This window comes from Schistocerca piceifrons, unplaced genomic scaffold (assembly GCF_021461385.2).
Source record: "Schistocerca piceifrons isolate TAMUIC-IGC-003096 unplaced genomic scaffold, iqSchPice1.1 HiC_scaffold_1772, whole genome shotgun sequence".
NCBI lineage: Eukaryota > Metazoa > Arthropoda > Insecta > Orthoptera > Acrididae > Schistocerca > Schistocerca piceifrons.
This window is the reverse complement of record NW_025727648.1, coordinates 209,938-223,785: the sequence shown is the minus strand read 5'-3', so window position 1 is coordinate 223,785 and position 13,848 is coordinate 209,938. Positions and strand designations below refer to the sequence as shown.

At 47.5% G+C, this 13,848-nt stretch overlaps 22 non-coding genes across 22 annotated transcripts; all 22 read left to right on the top strand.

The window, feature by feature from the left end:
- Positions 1–283: 283 nt before the first annotated feature.
- Trnak-cuu lies at positions 284–356 on the top strand. The gene has a single exon. It is a non-coding gene; the product is annotated as a tRNA-Lys (tRNA).
- A 321-nt stretch (positions 357–677) lies between these two features.
- Trnat-agu lies at positions 678–749 on the top strand. The gene has a single exon. It is a non-coding gene; the product is annotated as a tRNA-Thr (tRNA).
- A 543-nt stretch (positions 750–1,292) lies between these two features.
- Positions 1,293–1,365, top strand: Trnar-ucg. Its single transcript has one exon. It is a non-coding gene; the product is annotated as a tRNA-Arg (tRNA).
- A 438-nt stretch (positions 1,366–1,803) lies between these two features.
- On the top strand, positions 1,804–1,876 carry Trnak-cuu. Its single transcript has one exon. It is a non-coding gene; the product is annotated as a tRNA-Lys (tRNA).
- A 321-nt stretch (positions 1,877–2,197) lies between these two features.
- Positions 2,198–2,269, top strand: Trnat-agu. Its single transcript has one exon. It is a non-coding gene; the product is annotated as a tRNA-Thr (tRNA).
- Positions 2,270–2,812: 543 nt separating this feature from the next.
- Trnar-ucg lies at positions 2,813–2,885 on the top strand. The gene has a single exon. It is a non-coding gene; the product is annotated as a tRNA-Arg (tRNA).
- A 438-nt stretch (positions 2,886–3,323) lies between these two features.
- On the top strand, positions 3,324–3,396 carry Trnak-cuu. The gene has a single exon. It is a non-coding gene; the product is annotated as a tRNA-Lys (tRNA).
- A 321-nt stretch (positions 3,397–3,717) lies between these two features.
- Positions 3,718–3,789, top strand: Trnat-agu. The gene has a single exon. It is a non-coding gene; the product is annotated as a tRNA-Thr (tRNA).
- A 543-nt stretch (positions 3,790–4,332) lies between these two features.
- Positions 4,333–4,405, top strand: Trnar-ucg. Its single transcript has one exon. It is a non-coding gene; the product is annotated as a tRNA-Arg (tRNA).
- Positions 4,406–4,843: 438 nt separating this feature from the next.
- Trnak-cuu lies at positions 4,844–4,916 on the top strand. Its single transcript has one exon. It is a non-coding gene; the product is annotated as a tRNA-Lys (tRNA).
- A 321-nt stretch (positions 4,917–5,237) lies between these two features.
- Trnat-agu lies at positions 5,238–5,309 on the top strand. Its single transcript has one exon. It is a non-coding gene; the product is annotated as a tRNA-Thr (tRNA).
- A 543-nt stretch (positions 5,310–5,852) lies between these two features.
- Trnar-ucg lies at positions 5,853–5,925 on the top strand. The gene has a single exon. It is a non-coding gene; the product is annotated as a tRNA-Arg (tRNA).
- A 438-nt stretch (positions 5,926–6,363) lies between these two features.
- On the top strand, positions 6,364–6,436 carry Trnak-cuu. The gene has a single exon. It is a non-coding gene; the product is annotated as a tRNA-Lys (tRNA).
- A 321-nt stretch (positions 6,437–6,757) lies between these two features.
- Trnat-agu lies at positions 6,758–6,829 on the top strand. The gene has a single exon. It is a non-coding gene; the product is annotated as a tRNA-Thr (tRNA).
- A 543-nt stretch (positions 6,830–7,372) lies between these two features.
- On the top strand, positions 7,373–7,445 carry Trnar-ucg. The gene has a single exon. It is a non-coding gene; the product is annotated as a tRNA-Arg (tRNA).
- Positions 7,446–7,883: 438 nt separating this feature from the next.
- Positions 7,884–7,956, top strand: Trnak-cuu. Its single transcript has one exon. It is a non-coding gene; the product is annotated as a tRNA-Lys (tRNA).
- Positions 7,957–8,277: 321 nt separating this feature from the next.
- Positions 8,278–8,349, top strand: Trnat-agu. Its single transcript has one exon. It is a non-coding gene; the product is annotated as a tRNA-Thr (tRNA).
- Positions 8,350–8,892: 543 nt separating this feature from the next.
- Positions 8,893–8,965, top strand: Trnar-ucg. The gene has a single exon. It is a non-coding gene; the product is annotated as a tRNA-Arg (tRNA).
- A 438-nt stretch (positions 8,966–9,403) lies between these two features.
- Trnak-cuu lies at positions 9,404–9,476 on the top strand. Its single transcript has one exon. It is a non-coding gene; the product is annotated as a tRNA-Lys (tRNA).
- A 321-nt stretch (positions 9,477–9,797) lies between these two features.
- On the top strand, positions 9,798–9,869 carry Trnat-agu. Its single transcript has one exon. It is a non-coding gene; the product is annotated as a tRNA-Thr (tRNA).
- A 543-nt stretch (positions 9,870–10,412) lies between these two features.
- On the top strand, positions 10,413–10,485 carry Trnar-ucg. The gene has a single exon. It is a non-coding gene; the product is annotated as a tRNA-Arg (tRNA).
- A 438-nt stretch (positions 10,486–10,923) lies between these two features.
- On the top strand, positions 10,924–10,996 carry Trnak-cuu. The gene has a single exon. It is a non-coding gene; the product is annotated as a tRNA-Lys (tRNA).
- Positions 10,997–13,848: the final 2,852 nt, after the last annotated feature.

The window sequence follows — 13,848 nt, the reverse complement described above, 5'->3', positions numbered from 1 at the left end:
GCACAGTGCCGATCAGGAGAGATTTTTGGAACTACTGCGTCTGACTCAGGACCCAAGAGCTGCGCCACAGGCGTCTGCGCACAGTCGAGCATGTGTGTTGAATAATGGTGCTGATAGCCACGTATCATTTCAAGTAGATTTGATGCCTTTCGGAAAATTCATTTCATTGAATAGGAATTGTAGCTCATTTGTGGCAGCAGGAAATAAGCTGTAGTCAAAAGGATCTTCCATAGATGGTCGCAGGTCGCATAAATACTGTATGGCTCGTGACGCGTTGTGTGGAGCCCGGCTAGCTCAGTCGGTAGAGCAGGAGGCTCTTAATCTCAGGGTCGTGGGTTCGAGCCCCACGCTGGGCGGCGCAAAATTTTGTGTCTACGCGGATGCAACCTGCGCCCCTCTCGTGAGCCTTGCGTAATGAACGTAACGGGTTACGACGATGCCTAGCTTCGTATGAATATCAGAGGAATGGTTTTTGAAGCTGAAAGTAGCTCTGAAATGAAATAAAAGTGTTGTTTTGGAATTTTAGGCGTACATCGATATCGTGTGAGATGTGTAGGAAAGCAGCAGCTGTGCTAACTAAATACAAATAATGGTCGCTAATGCGGTGCGTTTCCAGCTGAAGGGCTCCGATTGACTGGTCCATAAGATTGAAGTACCCGAAATGCGCACTAGGCGGCGCCTTCTTAGCTCAGTGGCAGAGCGCTGGTCTAGTAAACCAGAGGTCGTGAGTTCGATCCTCACAGGAGGCAAAAGAATTTTGTAACAGCCCCTTCTAACGTAGATCTTTCGAAAAAAGCGGTCAAGGATATAAAAAAATTATGAACGGGTTCGGTATTTAAGAAATGCTCTCGCAAATGAATAGTGCGAATGGTGCTATTAAAGTAGGCACCAGAAACTGCTGCTTTTGGCAGTCTCCGGAGAATGCCGACGTGGAATACTTAGTTCTTGTGATGTATTTTCTACCCCTGGTAGAGACCCTCGCGGTTGTCGTCGTCGTCGGCGCCGCCGCCGCTTTGGTAATAGAGGCAACTCGCCATTGTATGACATAGGGTGAGGCACCTTCTGCAAGCGACTGAGATGGCAGTAAGCAATTGAAGCTGATTTGCAACCTCTTGTTTGATCAGCGTCACAAGGGCTTGAATGTAACTTGCGATGGGACACAGCAAGAAGTAGCGTCGCCTTTTTAGTACTGAAATTGGAGATGGAGAATTGCGTCAAAGATGGGAAATTCATTCCGGCAAGCGTACAAATGGCGACAATGAGGTGTGTGTGGGGAAGCATATTGCGCCAGCGACCGTGTGGCCTAATGGATAAGGCGTCGGACTTCGGATCCGAAGATTGCAGGTTCGAATCCTGTCACGGTCGAGTTTTTCCAGTTCTGCAAAAGATGCATGCTGTTTTACTGAGTTGTTTGAATACTACAAATCTAGTTGAAAGTTGCTGCTGTCCGCTTCCTGGCTGCAAACCGGCGTCTACATGAAGCTCAAGCAAGACAAAGGGGTTGTGTAGCGAAATTTTCGGCACAGTGCCGATCAGGAGAGATTTTTGGAACTACTGCGTCTGACTCAGGACCCAAGAGCTGCGCCACAGGCGTCTGCGCACAGTCGAGCATGTGTGTTGAATAATGGTGCTGATAGCCACGTATCATTTCAAGTAGATTTGATGCCTTTCGGAAAATTTATTTCATTGAATAGGAATTGTAGCTCATTTGTGGCAGCAGGAAATAAGCTGTAGTCAAAAGGATCTTCCATAGATGGTCGCAGGTCGCATAAATACTGTATGGCTCGTGACGCGTTGTGTGGAGCCCGGCTAGCTCAGTCGGTAGAGCATGAGACTCTTAATCTCAGGGTCGTGGGTTCGAGCCCCACGCTGGGCGGCGCAAAATTTTGTGTCTACGCGGATGCAACCTGCGCCCCTCTCGTGAGCCTTGCGTAATCAACGTAACGGGTTACGACGATGCCTAGCTTCGTATGAATATCAGAGGAATGGTTTTTGAAGCTGAAAGTAGCTCTGAAATGAAATAAAAGTGTTGTTTTGGAATTTTAGGCGTACATCGATATCGTGTGAGATGTGTAGGAAAGCAGCAGCTGTGCTAACTAAATACAAATAATGGTCGCTAATGCGGTGCGTTTCCAGCTGAAGGGCTCCGATTGACTGGTCCATAAGATTGAAGTACCCGAAATGCGCACTAGGCGGCGCCTTCTTAGCTCAGTGGCAGAGCGCTGGTCTAGTAAACCAGAGGTCGTGAGTTCGATCCTCACAGGAGGCAAAAGAATTTTGTAACAGCCCCTTCTAACGTAGATCTTTCGAAAAAAGCGGTCAAGGATATAAAAAAATTATGAACGGGTTCGGTATTTAAGAAATGCTCTCGCAAATGAATAGTGCGAATGGTGCTATTAAAGTAGGCACCAGAAACTGCTGCTTTTGGCAGTCTCCGGAGAATGCCGACGTGGAATACTTAGTTCTTGTGATGTATTTTCTACCCCTGGTAGAGACCCTCGCGGTTGTCGTCGTCGTCGGCGCCGCCGCCGCTTTGGTAATAGAGGCAACTCGCCATTGTATGACATAGGGTGAGGCACCTTCTGCAAGCGACTGAGATGGCAGTAAGCAATTGAAGCTGATTTGCAACCTCTTGTTTGATCAGCGTCACAAGGGCTTGAATGTAACTTGCGATGGGACACAGCAAGAAGTAGCGTCGCCTTTTTAGTACTGAAATTGGAGATGGAGAATTGCGTCAAAGATGGGAAATTCATTCCGGCAAGCGTACAAATGGCGACAATGAGGTGTGTGTGGGGAAGCATATTGCGCCAGTGACCGTGTGGCCTAATGGATAAGGCGTCGGACTTCGGATCCGAAGATTGCAGGTTCGAATCCTGTCACGGTCGAGTTTTTCCAGTTCTGCAAAAGATGCATGCTGTTTTACTGATTTGTTTGAATACTACAAATCTAGTTGAAAGTTGCTGCTGTCCGCTTCCTGGCTGCAAACCGGCGTCTACATGAAGCTCAAGCAAGACAAAGGGGTTGTGTAGCGAAATTTTCGGCACAGTGCCGATCAGGAGAGATTTTTGGAACTACTGCGTCTGACTCAGGACCCAAGAGCTGCGCCACAGGCGTCTGCGCACAGTCGAGCATGTGTGTTGAATAATGGTGCTGATAGCCACGTATCATTTCAAGTAGATTTGATGCCTTTCGGAAAATTTATTTCATTGAATAGGAATTGTAGCTCATTTGTGGCAGCAGGAAATAAGCTGTAGTCAAAAGGATCTTCCATAGATGGTCGCAGGTCGCATAAATACTGTATGGCTCGTGACGCGTTGTGTGGAGCCCGGCTAGCTCAGTCGGTAGAGCATGAGACTCTTAATCTCAGGGTCGTGGGTTCGAGCCCCACGCTGGGCGGCGCAAAATTTTGTGTCTACGCGGATGCAACCTGCGCCCCTCTCGTGAGCCTTGCGTAATGAACGTAACGGGTTACGACGATGCCTAGCTTCGTATGAATATCAGAGGAATGGTTTTTGAAGCTGAAAGTAGCTCTGAAATGAAATAAAAGTGTTGTTTTGGAATTTTAGGCGTACATCGATATCGTGTGAGATGTGTAGGAAAGCAGCAGCTGTGCTAACTAAATACAAATAATGGTCGCTAATGCGGTGCGTTTCCAGCTGAAGGGCTCCGATTGACTGGTCCATAAGATTGAAGTACCCGAAATGCGCACTAGGCGGCGCCTTCTTAGCTCAGTGGCAGAGCGCTGGTCTAGTAAACCAGAGGTCGTGAGTTCGATCCTCACAGGAGGCAAAAGAATTTTGTAACAGCCCCTTCTAACGTAGATCTTTCGAAAAAAGCGGTCAAGGATATAAAAAAATTATGAACGGGTTCGGTATTTAAGAAATGCTCTCGCAAATGAATAGTGCGAATGGTGCTGTTAAAGTAGGCACCAGAAACTGCTGCTTTTGGCAGTCTCCGGAGAATGCCGACGTGGAATACTTAGTTCTTGTGATGTATTTTCTACCCCTGGTAGAGACCCTCGCGGTTGTCGTCGTCGTCGGCGCCGCCGCCGCTTTGGTAATAGAGGCAACTCGCCATTGTATGACATAGGGTGAGGCACCTTCTGCAAGCGACTGAGATGGTAGTAAGCAATTGAAGCTGATTTGCAACCTCTTGTTTGATCAGCGTCACAAGGGCTTGAATGTAACTTGCGATGGGACACAGCAAGAAGTAGCGTCGCCTTTTTAGTACTGAAATTGGAGATGGAGAATTGCGTCAAAGATGGGAAATTCATTCCGGCAAGCGTACAAATGGCGACAATGAGGTGTGTGTGGGGAAGCATATTGCGCCAGTGACCGTGTGGCCTAATGGATAAGGCGTCGGACTTCGGATCCGAAGATTGCAGGTTCGAATCCTGTCACGGTCGAGTTTTTCCAGTTCTGCAAAAGACGCATGCTGTTTTACTGAGTTGTTTGAGTACTACAAATCTAGTTGAAAGTTGCTGCTGTCCGCTTCCTGGCTGCAAACCGGCGTCTACATGAAGCTCAAGCAAGACAAAGGGGTTGTGTAGCGAAATTTTCGGCACAGTGCCGATCAGGAGAGATTTTTGGAACTACTGCGTCTGACTCAGGACCCAAGAGCTGCGCCACAGGCGTCTGCGCACAGTCGAGCATGTGTGTTGAATAATGGTGCTGATAGCCACGTATCATTTCAAGTAGATTTGATGCCTTTCGGAAAATTCATTTCATTGAATAGGAATTGTAGCTCATTTGTGGCAGCAGGAAATAAGCTGTAGTCAAAAGGATCTTCCATAGATGGTCGCAGGTCGCATAAATACTGTATGGCTCGTGACGCGTTGTGTGGAGCCCGGCTAGCTCAGTCGGTAGAGCAGGAGACTCTTAATCTCAGGGTCGTGGGTTCGAGCCCCACGCTGGGCGGCGCAAAATTTTGTGTCTACGCGGATGCAACCTGCGCCCCTCTCGTGAGCCTTGCGTAATGAACGTAACGGGTTACGACGATGCCTAGCTTCGTATGAATATCAGAGGAATGGTTTTTGAAGCTGAAAGTAGCTCTGAAATGAAATAAAAGTGTTGTTTTGGAATTTTAGGCGTACATCGATATCGTGTGAGATGTGTAGGAAAGCAGCAGCTGTGCTAACTAAATACAAATAATGGTCGCTAATGCGGTGCGTTTCCAGCTGAAGGGCTCCGATTGACTGGTCCATAAGATTGAAGTACCCGAAATGCGCACTAGGCGGCGCCTTCTTAGCTCAGTGGCAGAGCGCTGGTCTAGTAAACCAGAGGTCGTGAGTTCGATCCTCACAGGAGGCAAAAGAATTTTGTAACAGCCCTTTCTAACGTAGATCTTTCGAAAAAAGCGGTCAAGGATATAAAAAAATTATGAACGGGTTCGGTATTTAAGAAATGCTCTCGCAAATGAATAGTGCGAATGGTGCTATTAAAGTAGGCACCAGAAACTGCTGCTTTTGGCAGTCTCCGGAGAATGCCGACGTGGAATACTTAGTTCTTGTGATGTATTTTCTACCCCTGGTAGAGACCCTCGCGGTTGTCGTCGTCGTCGGCGCCGCCGCCGCTTTGGTAATAGAGGCAACTCGCCATTGTATGACATAGGGTGAGGCACCTTCTGCAAGCGACTGAGATGGCAGTAAGCAATTGAAGCTGATTTGCAACCTCTTGTTTGATCAGCGTCACAAGGGCTTGAATGTAACTTGCGATGGGACACAGCAAGAAGTAGCGTCGCCTTTTTAGTACTGAAATTGGAGATGGAGAATTGCGTCAAAGATGGGAAATTCATTCCGGCAAGCGTACAAATGGCGACAATGAGGTGTGTGTGGGGAAGCATATTGCGCCAGCGACCGTGTGGCCTAATGGATAAGGCGTCGGACTTCGGATCCGAAGATTGCAGGTTCGAATCCTGTCACGGTCGAGTTTTTCCAGTTCTGCAAAAGATGCATGCTGTTTTACTGAGTTGTTTGAATACTACAAATCTAGTTGAAAGTTGCTGCTGTCCGCTTCCTGGCTGCAAACCGGCGTCTACATGAAGCTCAAGCAAGACAAAGGGGTTGTGTAGCGAAATTTTCGGCACAGTGCCGATCAGGAGAGATTTTTGGAACTACTGCGTCTGACTCAGGACCCAAGAGCTGCGCCACAGGCGTCTGCGCACAGTCGAGCATGTGTGTTGAATAATGGTGCTGATAGCCACGTATCATTTCAAGTAGATTTGATGCCTTTCGGAAAATTTATTTCATTGAATAGGAATTGTAGCTCATTTGTGGCAGCAGGAAATAAGCTGTAGTCAAAAGGATCTTCCATAGATGGTCGCAGGTCGCATAAATACTGTATGGCTCGTGACGCGTTGTGTGGAGCCCGGCTAGCTCAGTCGGTAGAGCATGAGACTCTTAATCTCAGGGTCGTGGGTTCGAGCCCCACGCTGGGCGGCGCAAAATTTTGTGTCTACGCGGATGCAACCTGCGCCCCTCTCGTGAGCCTTGCGTAATGAACGTAACGGGTTACGACGATGCCTAGCTTCGTATGAATATCAGAGGAATGGTTTTTGAAGCTGAAAGTAGCTCTGAAATGAAATAAAAGTGTTGTTTTGGAATTTTAGGCGTACATCGATATCGTGTGAGATGTGTAGGAAAGCAGCAGCTGTGCTAACTAAATACAAATAATGGTCGCTAATGCGGTGCGTTTCCAGCTGAAGGGCTCCGATTGACTGGTCCATAAGATTGAAGTACCCGAAATGCGCACTAGGCGGCGCCTTCTTAGCTCAGTGGCAGAGCGCTGGTCTAGTAAACCAGAGGTCGTGAGTTCGATCCTCACAGGAGGCAAAAGAATTTTGTAACAGCCCCTTCTAACGTAGATCTTTCGAAAAAAGCGGTCAAGGATATAAAAAAATTATGAACGGGTTCGGTATTTAAGAAATGCTCTCGCAAATGAATAGTGCGAATGGTGCTATTAAAGTAGGCACCAGAAACTGCTGCTTTTGGCAGTCTCCGGAGAATGCCGACGTGGAATACTTAGTTCTTGTGATGTATTTTCTACCCCTGGTAGAGACCCTCGCGGTTGTCGTCGTCGTCGGCGCCGCCGCCGCTTTGGTAATAGAGGCAACTCGCCATTGTATGACATAGGGTGAGGCACCTTCTGCAAGCGACTGAGATGGCAGTAAGCAATTGAAGCTGATTTGCAACCTCTTGTTTGATCAGCGTCACAAGGGCTTGAATGTAACTTGCGATGGGACACAGCAAGAAGTAGCGTCGCCTTTTTAGTACTGAAATTGGAGATGGAGAATTGCGTCAAAGATGGGAAATTCATTCCGGCAAGCGTACAAATGGCGACAATGAGGTGTGTGTGGGGAAGCATATTGCGCCAGTGACCGTGTGGCCTAATGGATAAGGCGTCGGACTTCGGATCCGAAGATTGCAGGTTCGAATCCTGTCACGGTCGAGTTTTTCCAGTTCTGCAAAAGATGCATGCTGTTTTACTGATTTGTTTGAATACTACAAATCTAGTTGAAAGTTGCTGCTGTCCGCTTCCTGGCTGCAAACCGGCGTCTACATGAAGCTCAAGCAAGACAAAGGGGTTGTGTAGCGAAATTTTCGGCACAGTGCCGATCAGGAGAGATTTTTGGAACTACTGCGTCTGACTCAGGACCCAAGAGCTGCGCCACAGGCGTCTGCGCACAGTCGAGCATGTGTGTTGAATAATGGTGCTGATAGCCACGTATCATTTCAAGTAGATTTGATGCCTTTCGGAAAATTTATTTCATTGAATAGGAATTGTAGCTCATTTGTGGCAGCAGGAAATAAGCTGTAGTCAAAAGGATCTTCCATAGATGGTCGCAGGTCGCATAAATACTGTATGGCTCGTGACGCGTTGTGTGGAGCCCGGCTAGCTCAGTCGGTAGAGCATGAGACTCTTAATCTCAGGGTCGTGGGTTCGAGCCCCACGCTGGGCGGCGCAAAATTTTGTGTCTACGCGGATGCAACCTGCGCCCCTCTCGTGAGCCTTGCGTAATGAACGTAACGGGTTACGACGATGCCTAGCTTCGTATGAATATCAGAGGAATGGTTTTTGAAGCTGAAAGTAGCTCTGAAATGAAATAAAAGTGTTGTTTTGGAATTTTAGGCGTACATCGATATCGTGTGAGATGTGTAGGAAAGCAGCAGCTGTGCTAACTAAATACAAATAATGGTCGCTAATGCGGTGCGTTTCCAGCTGAAGGGCTCCGATTGACTGGTCCATAAGATTGAAGTACCCGAAATGCGCACTAGGCGGCGCCTTCTTAGCTCAGTGGCAGAGCGCTGGTCTAGTAAACCAGAGGTCGTGAGTTCGATCCTCACAGGAGGCAAAAGAATTTTGTAACAGCCCCTTCTAACGTAGATCTTTCGAAAAAAGCGGTCAAGGATATAAAAAAATTATGAACGGGTTCGGTATTTAAGAAATGCTCTCGCAAATGAATAGTGCGAATGGTGCTATTAAAGTAGGCACCAGAAACTGCTGCTTTTGGCAGTCTCCGGAGAATGCCGACGTGGAATACTTAGTTCTTGTGATGTATTTTCTACCCCTGGTAGAGACCCTCGCGGTTGTCGTCGTCGTCGGCGCCGCCGCCGCTTTGGTAATAGAGGCAACTCGCCATTGTATGACATAGGGTGAGGCACCTTCTGCAAGCGACTGAGATGGCAGTAAGCAATTGAAGCTGATTTGCAACCTCTTGTTTGATCAGCGTCACAAGGGCTTGAATGTAACTTGCGATGGGACACAGCAAGAAGTAGCGTCGCCTTTTTAGTACTGAAATTGGAGATGGAGAATTGCGTCAAAGATGGGAAATTCATTCCGGCAAGCGTACAAATGGCGACAATGAGGTGTGTGTGGGGAAGCATATTGCGCCAGTGACCGTGTGGCCTAATGGATAAGGCGTCGGACTTCGGATCCGAAGATTGCAGGTTCGAATCCTGTCACGGTCGAGTTTTTCCAGTTCTGCAAAAGATGCATGCTGTTTTACTGAGTTGTTTGAGTACTACAAATCTAGTTGAAAGTTGCTGCTGTCCGCTTCCTGGCTGCAAACCGGCGTCTACATGAAGCTCAAGCAAGACAAAGGGGTTGTGTAGCGAAATTTTCGGCACAGTGCCGATCAGGAGAGATTTTTGGAACTACTGCGTCTGACTCAGGACCCAAGAGCTGCGCCACAGGCGTCTGCGCACAGTCGAGCATGTGTGTTGAATAATGGTGCTGATAGCCACGTATCATTTCAAGTAGATTTGATGCCTTTCGGAAAATTTATTTCATTGAATAGGAATTGTAGCTCATTTGTGGCAGCAGGAAATAAGCTGTAGTCAAAAGGATCTTCCATAGATGGTCGCAGGTCGCATAAATACTGTATGGCTCGTGACGCGTTGTGTGGAGCCCGGCTAGCTCAGTCGGTAGAGCATGAGACTCTTAATCTCAGGGTCATGGGTTCGAGCCCCACGCTGGGCGGCGCAAAATTTTGTGTCTACGCGGATGCAACCTGCGCCCCTCTCGTGAGCCTTGCGTAATGAACGTAACGGGTTACGACGATGCCTAGCTTCGTATGAATATCAGAGGAATGGTTTTTGAAGCTGAAAGTAGCTCTGAAATGAAATAAAAGTGTTGTTTTGGAATTTTAGGCGTACATCGATATCGTGTGAGATGTGTAGGAAAGCAGCAGCTGTGCTAACTAAATACAAATAATGGTCGCTAATGCGGTGCGTTTCCAGCTGAAGGGCTCCGATTGACTGGTCCATAAGATTGAAGTACCCGAAATGCGCACTAGGCGGCGCCTTCTTAGCTCAGTGGCAGAGCGCTGGTCTAGTAAACCAGAGGTCGTGAGTTCGATCCTCACAGGAGGCAAAAGAATTTTGTAACAGCCCCTTCTAACGTAGATCTTTCGAAAAAAGCGGTCAAGGATATAAAAAAATTATGAACGGGTTCGGTATTTAAGAAATGCTCTCGCAAATGAATAGTGCGAATGGTGCTATTAAAGTAGGCACCAGAAACTGCTGCTTTTGGCAGTCTCCGGAGAATGCCGACGTGGAATACTTAGTTCTTGTGATGTATTTTCTACCCCTGGTAGAGACCCTCGCGGTTGTCGTCGTCGTCGGCGCCGCCGCCGCTTTGGTAATAGAGGCAACTCGCCATTGTATGACATAGGGTGAGGCACCTTCTGCAAGCGACTGAGATGGCAGTAAGCAATTGAAGCTGATTTGCAACCTCTTGTTTGATCAGCGTCACAAGGGCTTGAATGTAACTTGCGATGGGACACAGCAAGAAGTAGCGTCGCCTTTTTAGTACTGAAATTGGAGATGGAGAATTGCGTCAAAGATGGGAAATTCATTCCGGCAAGCGTACAAATGGCGACAATGAGGTGTGTGTGGGGAAGCATATTGCGCCAGTGACCGTGTGGCCTAATGGATAAGGCGTCGGACTTCGGATCCGAAGATTGCAGGTTCGAATCCTGTCACGGTCGAGTTTTTCCAGTTCTGCAAAAGATGCATGCTGTTTTACTGAGTTGTTTGAGTACTACAAATCTAGTTGAAAGTTGCTGCTGTCCGCTTCCTGGCTGCAAACCGGCGTCTACATGAAGCTCAAGCAAGACAAAGGGGTTGTGTAGCGAAATTTTCGGCACAGTGCCGATCAGGAGAGATTTTTGGAACTACTGCGTCTGACTCAGGACCCAAGAGCTGCGCCACAGGCGTCTGCGCACAGTCGAGCATGTGTGTTGAATAATGGTGCTGATAGCCACGTATCATTTCAAGTAGATTTGATGCCTTTCGGAAAATTTATTTCATTGAATAGGAATTGTAGCTCATTTGTGGCAGCAGGAAATAAGCTGTAGTCAAAAGGATCTTCCATAGATGGTCGCAGGTCGCATAAATACTGTATGGCTCGTGACGCGTTGTGTGGAGCCCGGCTAGCTCAGTCGGTAGAGCATGAGACTCTTAATCTCAGGGTCGTGGGTTCGAGCCCCACGCTGGGCGGCGCAAAATTTTGTGTCTACGCGGATGCAACCTGCGCCCCTCTCGTGAGCCTTGCGTAATGAACGTAACGGGTTACGACGATGCCTAGCTTCGTATGAATATCAGAGGAATGGTTTTTGAAGCTGAAAGTAGCTCTGAAATGAAATAAAAGTGTTGTTTTGGAATTTTAGGCGTACATCGATATCGTGTGAGATGTGTAGGAAAGCAGCAGCTGTGCTAACTAAATACAAATAATGGTCGCTAATGCGGTGCGTTTCCAGCTGAAGGGCTCCGATTGACTGGTCCATAAGATTGAAGTACCCGAAATGCGCACTAGGCGGCGCCTTCTTAGCTCAGTGGCGTTCCGCTTGCGACGCCGTGCAGGTCGCACGTGTTGTGCCTTCGCTCCGCAATAGCGTGTGCAAGCCGTGACTACTTTCGTTGTTTACGTTGTTTGCTAGATTTGCTGTCTTGTGCATCCGTCACTTCACTTCGCTTTTAGTGTTTTGTGTCGTTCTGTGTTAGCGGTCTCGGCCGTTTAATAAGTGGATATGTCGTCCAGGTTGTTCCCAAGGAAATGTACTCTGTGTTTCGAATTTGACAAGTCTACACGTCATGTTCAACCGAGTTCCATGGAAGTTCACGATTTCATAGTGGATGTCATTGGTATTACGTCTGACCAGGTTCATACTGCCTATTACGACACAGATCTCTACTGTTTCTTCGTCAAGTTGTTAAACCCTGTGTTACTGGAGAGGATTCTGTTAAAACATGGTAGCAGAGCTGAGTTCCGTCATCGTGACGCCTCGGTGAGTACTGTTCTCATATCCAATGCTGATGTAGAATATAAAAATGTCCGTGTGTACAACCTGCCGCCGGAAGTTGAAAACTGTTATTTACGTGAGATTTTGACGAAGTATGGGGAGGTCAAGCAAATCCGTAACGAACGTTGGTCTAGCCAACATCGGTTACAGTGTTTTAGTGGCGTCCGGTCAGTCGAAATGCACGTCAAGCAAGATATCCCCTCCCATCTTATTGTTTGTGGGTATAAAGTGCATGTCACCTACAGTGGGCAACCAGGCACATGCTTTATTTGTAACGAAACTGGCCACTTGCGTACGAACTGCCCTAAACGTGTCTTTGTTCTCAAAAGTACTTTGGAACAGCGTAGAAAATTGACATTGGCCGATCTTGTTAGGGAGGCACCAATCACGGACATCGAACGCCCTAGTGATAGTGAAATATTGCCCCCAGAGCCTGGTTTGCCTGTTGCCGACTTTCCACCCTTTCCTTCAAAACCGGTTACAGATCCGCCTGCTTCCAAATCTGACGTGCAGCTGCTGAGCCACAAACGGCGACGAACGTGTGATGATGATAGTCCGGACGAAGATCTCCAGGAATTAGAACATGACGTCCCGAAAGAGATGCCGGTTACGGTTACTAACTCACGTTTTTCTGAACCGTCGCACGCAGCTGTCGACGTTGCGGCTATTGACGTCATTCCGAGTGACGTACAGGCAGCTTTGGCATCACAACAGCCGAGCCCGCCGCCTGAAGTCGCGACGTCACCACAGGACGAATCACAACAAGCGCGTGCTCCCGATAAGCATAACGAGGAAGGCGGTATTTGTGTACAAACTGAAGGAAGTCAAAGTCCGTCTACAAACAAACACGCAGTTCGTGCTAGTGACAACAAACAAACTTGTCCACCTTCTGAGTCAGTTCTTTCTGCAGATCAGATGGCTGAGGCGTCCCATCCCGTTATGGACTGCGAAGTCACTCAGGAACCTCCCACGCCTCCGTCTGCCGATGTGTTCCCTAGCAGAGCACGTAGTAGGACCAAAGTTCAACCCAACGTCAACGCAGTACGGAAGAAAAACAAACCCAACGACACCCAAGTGACTGTTCGTGATCCTCCCGACAATGCAGACCATTCCGAAGTTTCTATGCCCTTGTAATGCGACCAGTGTTGTTTAGTGACCCTTTCCGTACCTCACTGTACTAATGGCACAAGCGTACAAATTCGTCTCCCTGAACATAAATAAGATTCGATCTGATCTCAAAATTGCGGCCCTACAGCAGTTTCTATACGAATCTGACGCTGATATTGTGTTGTTACAGGAAGTTACTGTTTTGAATCTCTTCATCTCTGGTTTTAAAACCATATCAAACGTTGCTCCTGAGGAAAGTACAGGTACCGCACTTTTAATACGGGAAGGTATTCCAGTTGGGGAGATCGAGTTTTTAGATTCCGGTCGAGGAGTGGGCTGTAAAATTTTTGATGTCACCCTTGTTAACTTATATGCCCCGTCAGGCATCAGCAACAAATTCGAACGGTCACGTTTTTATAAGGAGGATGTTACGTATCTGTTGCGGGGAAGTCCTCAAAACCTGATAATAGGAGGTGACTTTAACTGTGTTCTACGTAAAAACGATCAGTCCCCTAATTTTAACTACTGTAAAGAACTGCACGAGCTAGTTAAGAATATTAAGCTGAAAGATGTTTGGGAACTGCAGTATCCTACTTTAGTTAAATTCACTTTTTTCACCGTTACTTCATGCAGCCGTCTGGATAGAATTTATCTATCGGACTGTATCAGTGACCGACTCCTGGCGGTTGACGTAATCCCGGCTAGTTTTACCGACCATTGCGCTGTTGCGGCAACAATTCACTTAAATCGACAGCCTACCAAATTATTTCGTTCCCCGTGGATGTTAAACATATCGCATCTGGCGGACGCTGAATTATTTGACGTTATCAGACATGTGTGGGAAACTTGTTTGCGTTCCATCACTTTTTATCCGACTAAAGCGATGTGGTGGACCACTGTTGCCAAACCAAAGCTTCGAAAAAGTCTCATTTATTATAGTGC